Genomic DNA, 10426 nt, shown 5'->3' with positions numbered 1-10426 from the left:
GGATACATGCCCCCACTGTAAGCCAGCTTCCAGCACTTTCTGGCATCTGATCTGGGAATGTTCTGAGGTGCAATTCTTTTAGAGCCAAGTGATCCGGGTGATCGCAAGTGTTCTCTCACCAAAATTCTGTTGCCTAGTGGCTTTTGAGGAGGATGTTCTTGATAAATATAGTATGCAAAACGCTATTAATGCATACTTGCCTACTCTCCCGGAAGTTGCGTTTGTATTGGAATATGCTCCTACATGCCACATTGCCTATGGTATTTTATTTTATTTTGTGAAATGTCTGAGACCTTTCTCCCTTTGGATTGTTCCATTTGTTTGTGAATAGAGATCTGTGAACTTTTTTTTTCTGAATGTATTTACGGGTGTGGAGCATAGGGTCGACTGTATCTAAGTCGACCACTATTAGTCGACAGTGACTAGGTCGATGCCTGAAATAGGTCGACATGGTCGTTGGGTTGACAATGACAAGGTCAACATGGAAAAAGGTCGATATGAGTTCTTTTTTCTTTTTTTTGGTGTCGTTTTCTTCGTAAAGTGACCTTGAACCCCAATTAGTGCACCGTGTCCCCTTGCATGGCTCGCTTCGCTCGCCATGCTTCGGGCTAGAAGGAAGTCTCTATTTGAACCAGGATATGACTTAGCATTATGGCCCTCATTCCGAGTTGTTCGCTCACTAGCTGCTTTTAGCAGCATTGCAAACGCTAGGCCGCCGCCCTCTGGGAGTGTATCTTAGCTTAGCAGAATAGCGAACAAAAGATTAGCAGAACTGCTACTAAATAATTTCCTGCAGTTTCTGAGTAGCTCCAGACCTACTCCTAGATTGCGATCACCTCAGTCTGTTTAGTTCCAGGTTTGACATCACAAACACGCCCTGCGTTCGGCCAGCCACTCCCCCGTTTCTCCAGCCACTCCTGCGTTTTAGCCTGATATGCCTGCCACACTCCCGGAAAATGCTCAGTTACCACCCAGAAACGTCCCTTTCCTGTCAATCACTCACCGATCAGCAGTGCGACTGAAAAGCGCTGCACGAGCAACAGCAAAACTGCTAAGTTTTTAGTTAAATAACTAAGCGCATGCGCGCTGCGTACCATGCGCATGCGCATTTTAAACCTACCGGTAAATCTTTTTCTCCTAGTCCGTAGAGGATGCTGGGGACTCTGTAAGGACCATGGGGTATAGATGGCTCCGCAGGAGACATGGGCACTGTAAAGCTTTAGAATGGGTGTGCACTAGCTCCTCCCTCTGCCCCTCCTCCAGACCTCAGCTAGGACTGTGCCCAGAGGAGACTGACAGTACGAGGAAAAGGATTTTGTTATCTAAGGGCGAGATACACACCAGCCCACACCATACACACCGTACAACATGGTATACACTAATCAGTTAACAGTATGAACAAAACAGCATCAGCCAGAGGCCGATCTCAACTGTAACTTAACCCTTAAGTATGCAATAACTATATACAAGTCTTGCAGAATGTTTCCGCACTGGGACGGGCGCCCAGCATCTTCTACAGACTAGGAGAAAAAGATTTACCGGTAGGTTTAAAATCTTATTTTCTCTTACGTCCTAGAGGATGCTGGGGACTCCGTAAGGACCATGGGGTTTATACCAAAACTCCAGAACGGGCGGGAGAGTGCGGATGACTCTGCAGCACCGACTGAGCAAACACAAGGTCCTCATCAGCCAGGGTATCAACTTGTAGCACTTAGCAAAAGTGTTTGACCCCGACCAAGTAGCTGCTCGGCAAAGCTGTAATGCTGAGACGCCTCGGGCATCCGCCCAAGAAGAGCCCACCTTCCTAGTGGAATGGGCCTTTACTGAATTTGGTACCGGCAGTCCAGCCGTAGAATGAGCCTGCTGAATCAAGTTACAGATCCAGCGAGCAATAGTTTGCTTAGATGCATGAGTGCCAACCTTGTTAGCTGCATACAGGACAAACAGTGCATCTGTTTTCCTAACCGTAGCCGTTCTGGCTAAATACATTTTTAAGGCCCTGACTACATCAAGGGACTTGGAATTCTCCAAGGATCCCGTAGCCACAGGCACCACAATAGGTTGGTTCATATGAAATGACGAAACCACTTTAGGCAGAAATTGAGGACGAGTCCTCAATTCTGCTCGATCCGCATGGAAAATCAGATAGGGGCTCTTGAAAGACAAGTCCGCCAATTCTGACACCTGCCTCGCAGATGCCAAGGCCAATAACATGACCACTTTCCAAGTGAGAAACTTCAATTCAACTGTTTGAAGCGGTTCAAACCAGTGTGACTCAAGGAAACTTAACACCACGTTAAGGTCCAATGGTGCCACTGGGGGCACAAAAAGAGGTTGGATGTGCAACACTCCTTTTACCAAAGTCTGGACTTCTGTGAGAGAAGCCAATTCCTTCTGAAAGAATATGGATAAGGCAGAAATCTGCACCTTAATTGAGCCTAACTTTAGGCCCATATCCACTCCTGTCTGTAGAAAATGGAGAAAACATCCTAGTTGGAAATCCTCAGTAGGAGCATCCTTGGCTTCACACCAAGACACATATTTTCTCCAGATACGGTGATAGTGTATCGCCGTAACATCTTTTCTAGCTTTAATAAGAGTAGGAATGACCTCCTCTGGAATACACTTTTTAGCTAGGATTTGGTGTTCAACCGCCATGCCGTTAAACGTAACCGCGGTAAGTCTTGAAACACGCACGGCCCCTGTAGTAGCAGGTCCTCCCTGAGAGGAAGGGGCCACCGATCTTCTGAGAGCAGTCCCTGAAGATCTGCATACCAGGCCCTTCGAGGCCAATCTGGAACAATGAGTATCGTCTGCACTCTTGTTCGTCTTATGATTCTCAATATTTTTGAGATGAGAGGAAGTGGAGGGAACACATAGACCGACTGAAACACCCACGGTGTCACCAGGGCATCCACCGCCACTGCCTGAGGGTCCCTCAACCTGGAACAATACGTCCGAATCTTCCTGTTGAGGCGTGATGCCATCATGTCTATTTGAGGAAGTCCTCAACGACTTGTCACCTCTATAAAGACTTCCTGATGAAGTCCCCACTCTCCTGGATGGAGATCGTGTCTGCTGAGGAAGTCTGCTTCCCAGTTGTCCACTCTGGAATGAAGACCGCTGACAGAGCACTTACATGATTTTCCGCCCAGCGAAGAATCCTGGTGGCTTCTGCCATTTCTACTCTGTTTTTTGTCCTGCCCTGGCGGTTCACATGCGCCACGGCCGTGACGTTGTCTGACTGGATCAGAACAGGTAGGTTGCGAAGAAAATTCTCCGCTTGTTTGAGGCCGTTGTAAATGGCCCTCAATTTCAGAAAAATTATGTGTAGGCAAGCCTCTTGGCTTGACCCTATACCCTTAAAATTGTTTCCCTGTGTGACTGCTCCCCATCCTCGGAGGCTCGCGTCCGTGGTCACAAGAACTCAATCTTGAAAGCCGAACCTGCGACCCTCTAGAAGGTGAGCACTCTGGAGCCACCACAGGAGAGAGAGACCCTGGCCCGGGGGGACAGGGCAATCTTCCGATGCATGTGCAGGTGGGACCCTGACCACTTGTACAGAAGGTCCCACTGAAAAGTCCGTGTGGAATGGCCTCTAAGGCCGCCATCATCTTTCCTAATACATGAGTGCATTGATGAACTGACACTCTTTTTTTGGCTTTAACAGGTCTCTGACCATGTTCTGGAGTACTTGGGCTTTTTCTTCTGGGAGAAAGACCTTTCATTTTTCTGTGTCCAGAATTATGCCCAAAAACGACAGTCGAGTTGTTGGAACCAACTGCGACTTTGGTAGATTTAGGACCCAGCCGTGTTGTTGTAGTATTCTCAGGGAGAGAGATACGCTTTGTAACAATTTTTCCATTGAACTCGCCTTTATCAGGAGATCGTCCAAGTACGGGACAACTGCGACGCCCTGCCAGCGCAGGAGCACCATCACTTCCGCCATTAACTTGTCGGGGCCGTGGAAAACTCAAACGGCAACGTCTGAAATTGGTAATAACAATCCTGTACAGCGAATCTCAGGAACGCCTGATGAGGAGGATAAATGGGGACATGAAGGTATGCATCCTTTATGTCTAGTGACACCATAAAACCCCCCCCTTCCAGGCTGGAGATCACTGCCCGGAGAGATTCCATCTTTAATTTGAACCTTTTCAGATATAGCTTCAGGGATTTTAGATTCATAATGGGCCTGACCGAGCCATCCGGTTTCGGGACCACAAAAAGGCTTGAATAAAAACCCTTCCCCTGTTGAAGAAGGGGAACCTTGATAATCACTTACTGATGATACAGTTTCTGTATGGCAGCTGCCACTGTTTCCCTCTCTAGGGAGGAAACTGGCAATGGATTTTGTAGAGGACGGGGAGGACTTTTGTCCCTGGGAACTAGCCATAGCAGGCGCTCTTTTCCCTCTACCTCCACCTCTGGTGAGGAAGGAAGAGCCCCGACCCTTTCTGAACTTATGCGACCAAAAGGACTGCATCTGATATTGAGGTGTTTTCTTTTGCTGTGGGGGAACATAAGGCAAAAAAGAAGATTTACCCGCGGTAGCTGTGGTAACCAGATCCGCGAGGCCCTCCCCAAATAAAACTTCACCTTTGTAAGGCAAAGTCTCAATATGTCTTTTTGAATCAGCATCACCCATCCATTGGCGGGTCCACAGGGACCGTCTAGCAGAAATTGCCATGGCATTGGCTCTTGAACCCAACAGCCCAATATCTCTCGCAGCTTCTCTCATATATTTATGCTGCGTCTTTAATGTGACCCAAGGTCAACAAAATGGTATCTTTATCTAGGGTGTCAATGTCAGATTTATTTATTTATTTATTTGCAGTTTCTTATATAGCGCAGCATATTCCGTTGCGCTTTACAATTAGAACAACAGTTATAGAACAAAACAGGGCAAAGACAGACATAGCGGTAGGAAGGCCCTGCTCGCAAGCTTACAATCTATAGGGAAATAGGTATTGATACACAAGGATAGATGCAACCTGTTACATAATGTTTCCCCAGATTGCTAGGTTCTTAGTGGGTTGTATGATATAATCACCCAGCAATGTTGGAAGACAAAATGTGAGGTTATGGGGACTGTGCAGAGGGAATGTAACTGGATAGGGAAGCATTGAAGGTTATGTGTGTGGGTCAGGAATTTGGTAGCCTTGTCAGGTGACAAGGTATCTGCCCACACTGCAACTGCGCTACCCACCCATGCCGACGCTACTGCCGGCCTTAGTAGGGCACCCGTATGTTGTAATAAAGTCACATTAGCATTTAAAACATTCCACATATTCATCCAATCAGGTGTCGGCGGTGCCGACGGAGACACCACAATCATCTGCTCTGCCTCCTCCCTAGATGAGCCTTCCACCTCAGACATGTCAACACACACGTACTGACACCCCCACACACACTGGGATACCTAATATTATGGGGACTGACCCACAATAAGGCCCTTAGGAGAGACAGAGAGAGAGAGTATGCCAGCACACACCCAGTGCCACTGTGCACTGAGACAAAAATCCCAGGCTGTCAGCGCTTTTATATATATATTTCTCTGACGTCCTAGTGGATGCTGGGAACTCCGTAAGGACCATGGGGAATAGCGGCTCCGCAGGAGACTGGGCACAAAAGTAAAAGCTTTAGGACTACCTGGTGTGCACTGGCTCCTCCCCCTATGACCCTCCTCCAAGCCTCAGTTAGATTTTTGTGCCCGAACGAGAAGGGTGCACACTAGGTGGATCTCCTGAGCTGCTTAGTAAAAAAGTTTAAGTATAGGTTTTTTATTTTCAGTGAGTCCTGCTGGCAACAGGTTCACTGCACCGAGGGACTAAGGGGAGAAGAAGCAAACTCACCTGCGTGCAGTGCCGGATTAAGGCTTCGGGGGGCCCGGGGTACTTAAAACAAGGGGGCCCTAAGGTCTAAGATTTATATATATATATATATATATATATATATACACACACACAGCAGAATAGCTTGGCACTCAGGACAAAACTGCAAAATGTAGGGTGCCTTCCCAAAGAAATTAATAATCACCAGTATGTTACGTATAAGAATGAGGCGACACTCCAGGGTAAATCAAGAATCCTGTGTATTAATAATTCAGCATAATTCCAAACATGTCAACGTTTCAAGGTCCGCAGACCTTTTCTGTACGTCCTGACGAAAAGGTCTGCGGACCTTGAAACGTTGGCATGTTTGGAATTATGCTGAATTATTAATACACAGGATTCTTGACTTACCCTGGAGTGTCGCCTCATTCTTATACGTAACATACTGGTGATTATATATATATATATATATATATATATATAATGACACACACTACAATTTCAACTAGGGGAGGATCGGGTAGTTTATAATATATATATATATATATATATATATATATATATATAAATACACGGACACACTATTATATATATATATATATACATACAAACACATATACATATATAAACATATATAATATATATATATATATGTAATATATATAATATATATATATATATATATATATATATACCCATAACATTAACTTACATTTTAATAACAACAAAAAGGTAATGCAGCCTGTCTTACTTTTACACTGCTGTTCTGATGGGAGACAGGCTGTGATGAGTGACAGACACACAGAGAATAGGAGGAGACCATGTTCCTCTCTCCTCCGCCAGTTATTACAATAACCTCCAGTCCACATTAGCGGGTCCACTCGCGCGAGGCTCTGCATGTTCGGGATCCCGCCTCCTTCCTCCCCTGCAGCCTGCGCTCCAACCAGTCACGGAGCCGCAGGCTGCAGATTCACTTATCATTGGACAGCAGTGCCGTCATTCGGCTCGGCTGCCCACTAAAAGTCTGCAGCACTGGCGGCGCCGGCGGCTGCTTGATGGGGTGAGCAGGGAGCGCAAGCCGCAGATCGGATCGGTAATAGAGAGCCGATCTGCGGTGGGTGGCGGGGGGCCCTCTTACAGCGTGGGGCCCAGGGGTACTTATCCCCAGAGCCCCCCCCTTAATCCGGCTCTGCCTGCGTGCAGAGTGGATTGGGCTTCTTAGGCTACTGGACATTAGCTCCAGAGGGACGATCACAGGCCCAGCCATGGATGGGTCCCAGAGCCGCGCCGCCGGCCCCCTTACAGAGCCAGAAGACAGAAGAGGTCAGGGAAATCGGCGGCAGAAGACGTCCTGTCTTCAATAAGGTAGCGCACAGCACCGCAGCTGTGCGCCATTGCTCTGAGCACACTTCACACTCCGGTCACTGAGGGTGCAGGGCGCTGGGGGGGGGGCGCCCTGAGACGCAATAAAAACACCTTAGATGGCGAAAAATACATCACATATAGCTCCTGGGCTATATGGATGCATTTAACCCCTGCCAGTTTTTCCTTAAAAAAGCGGGAGAAAGGCCGCTGAGAAGGGGGCGGAGCCTATCTCCTCAGCACACAAGCGCCATTTTCCCTCACAGCTCCGCTGGAAGGACGTCTCCCTGACTCTCCCCTGCAGTCCTGCACTACAGAAACAGGGTAAAACAAGAGAGGGGGGGCACTAATTTGGCAGATTAATCAATACAGCAGCTATATAAGGGAAAAACACTTATATAAGGTTATCCCTGTATATAAATAGCGCTCTGGTGTGTGCTGGCAAACTCTCCCTCTGTCTCCCCAAAGGGCTAGTGGGGTCCTGTCCTCTATCAGAGCATTCCCTGTGTGTGTGCTGTGTGTCGGTACGTTGTGTCGACATGTATGAGGAGGAAAATGGTATGGAGGCGGAGCAATTGCCTGTAATAGGGAGTCGACACCTGACTGGATGGTCTTATGGAAGGAATTCTGTGATAGCGTCAGCACTTTACAAAAGACTGTTGACGACATGAGACAGCCGGCAAATCAGTTATTACCTGTCCAGGCGTCTCAAACACCGTCAGGGGCTCTAAAGCGCACGTTACCTCAGTTGGTCGACACAGACCCAGACACGGACACTGACTCCAGTGTCGACGGTGAGGAAACAAACGTGTTTTCCAGTAGGGCCACACGTTACATGATCACGGCAATGAAGGAGGTTTTGAACATTTCTGATACTACAAGTACCACAAAAAAGGGTATTATGTGGGGTGTGAAAAAACTACCCGTAGTTTTTCCTGAATCAGATGAATTAAATGAGGTGTGTGATGAAGCGTGGGTTTCCCCCGATAAAAAACTGCTAATTTCTAAAAAATTATTGGCATTATACCCTTTCCCGCCAGAGGTTAGGGCGCATTGGGAAACACCCCCTAGGGTAGATAAGGCGCTCACACGCTTATCAAAACAAGTGGCGTTACCGTCTCCTGATACGGCCGCCCTCAAGGAGCCAGCTGATAGGAAGCTGGAAAATATCCTAAAAAGTATATACACACATACTGGTGTTATACTGCGACCAGCAATCGCCTCAGCCTGGATGTGCAGTGCTGGGGTGGCTTGGTCGGATTCCCTGACTGAAAATATTGATACCCTGGACAGGGACAGTATATTATTGACTATAGAGCATTTAAAGGATGCATTTCTATATATGCGAGATGCACAGAGGGATATTTGCACTCTGGCATCAAGAGTAAGTGCGCTGTCCATTTCTGCCAGAAGAGGGTTATGGACGCGGCAGTGGTCAGGTGATGCGGATTCCAAATGGCATATGGAAGTATTGCCGTATAAAGGGGAGGAGTTATTTGGGGTCGGTCTATCGGACCTGGTGGCCACGGCAACGGCTGGGAAATCCACCTTTTTACCCCAGGTCACCTCTCAGCAGAAAAAGACACCGTCTTTTCAGGCTCAGTCCTTTTGTCCCCATAAGGGCAAGCGGGCAAAAGGCCACTCATATCTGCCCCGGGGCAGAGGAAGGGGAAAAAGACTGCAGCAGGCAGCCTCTTCCCAGGAACAGAAGCCCTCCCCCGCTTCTGCCAAGTCCTCAGCATGACGCTGGGGCCTTACAAGCGGACTCAGGTACGGTGGGGGGTCGTCTCAAGAATTTCAGCGCGCAGTGGGCTCACTCGCAAGTGGACCCCTGGATCCTGCAGGTAGTATCTCAGGGGTACAAATTGGAATTCGAGACGTCTCCCCCTCGCCGGTTCCTGAAGTCTGCTTTACCAACGTCTCCCTCCGACAGGGAGGCGGTTTTGGAAGCCATTCACAAGCTGTATTCCCAGCAGGTGATAATCAAGGTACCCCTCCTACAACAGGGAAAGGGGTATTATTCCACGCTGTTTGTGGTACCGAAGCCGGACGGCTCGGTGAGACCTATTTTAAATCTGAAATCCTTGAACACTTACATACAAAGGTTCAAATTCAAGATGGAGTCACTCAGAGCAGTGATAGCGAACCTGGAAGAAGGGGACTATATGGTGTCTCTGGACATCAAGGATGCTTACCTCCATGTCCCAATTTGCCCTTCTCACCAAGGGTACCTCAGGTTTGTGGTACAGAACTGTCACTATCAGTTTCAGACGCTGCCGTTTGGATTGTCCACGGCACCCCGGGTCTTTACCAAGGTAATGGCCGAAATGATGATTCTTCTTCGAAGAAAAGGCGTCTTAATTATCCCTTACTTGGACGATCTCCTGATAAGGGCAAGGTCCAGGGAACAGTTAGAGGTCGGAGTAGCACTATCTCAAGTAGTACTACGACAGCACGGGTGGATTCTAAATATTCCAAAATCGCAGCTGATTCCGACGACACGTCTGCTGTTCCTAGGGATGATTCTGGACACAGTCCAGAAAAAGGTGTTTCTCCCAGAGGAGAAAGCCAGGGAGTTATCCGAGCTAGTCAGGAACCTCCTAAAACCAGGCCAAGTGTCAGTGCATCAATGCACAAGGGTACTGGGAAAAATGGTGGCTTCTTACGAAGCGATTCCATACGGCAGATTCCACGCAAGAACTTTTCAGTGGGATCTGCTGGACAAATGGTCCGGATCGTATCTTCAGATGCATCAGCGGATAACCCTGTCTCCAAGGACAAGGGTGTCTCTCCTGTGGTGGTTGCAGAGTGCTCATCTTCTAGAGGGCCGCAGATTCGGCATTCAGGACTGGGTCCTGGTGACCACGGATGCCAGCCTGAGAGGCTGGGGAGCAGTCACACAGAGAAGAAATTTCCAGGGCTTGTGGTCAAGCATGGAAACGTCATTTCACATAAATATCCTGGAACTAAGGGCCATTTACAATGCCCTAAGTCAAGCAAGGCCTCTGCTTCAGGGTCAGCCGGTGTTGATCCAGTCGGACAACATCACGGCAGTCGCCCACGTAAACAGACAGGGCGGCACAAGAAGCAGGAGGGCAATGGCAGAAGTTGCAAGGATTCTTCGCTGGGCGGAAAATCATGTGATAGCACTGTCAGCAGTGTTCATTCCGGGAGTGGACAACTGGGAAGCAGACTTCCTCAGCAGACACGACCTCCACCAGGGGGAGTGG

Source organism: Pseudophryne corroboree, chromosome 7 (assembly GCF_028390025.1).
Source record: "Pseudophryne corroboree isolate aPseCor3 chromosome 7, aPseCor3.hap2, whole genome shotgun sequence".
Lineage (NCBI taxonomy): Eukaryota > Metazoa > Chordata > Amphibia > Anura > Myobatrachidae > Pseudophryne > Pseudophryne corroboree.
The sequence above is the reverse complement of the archived record's forward strand: the minus strand, read 5'-3'. Positions refer to the sequence as shown.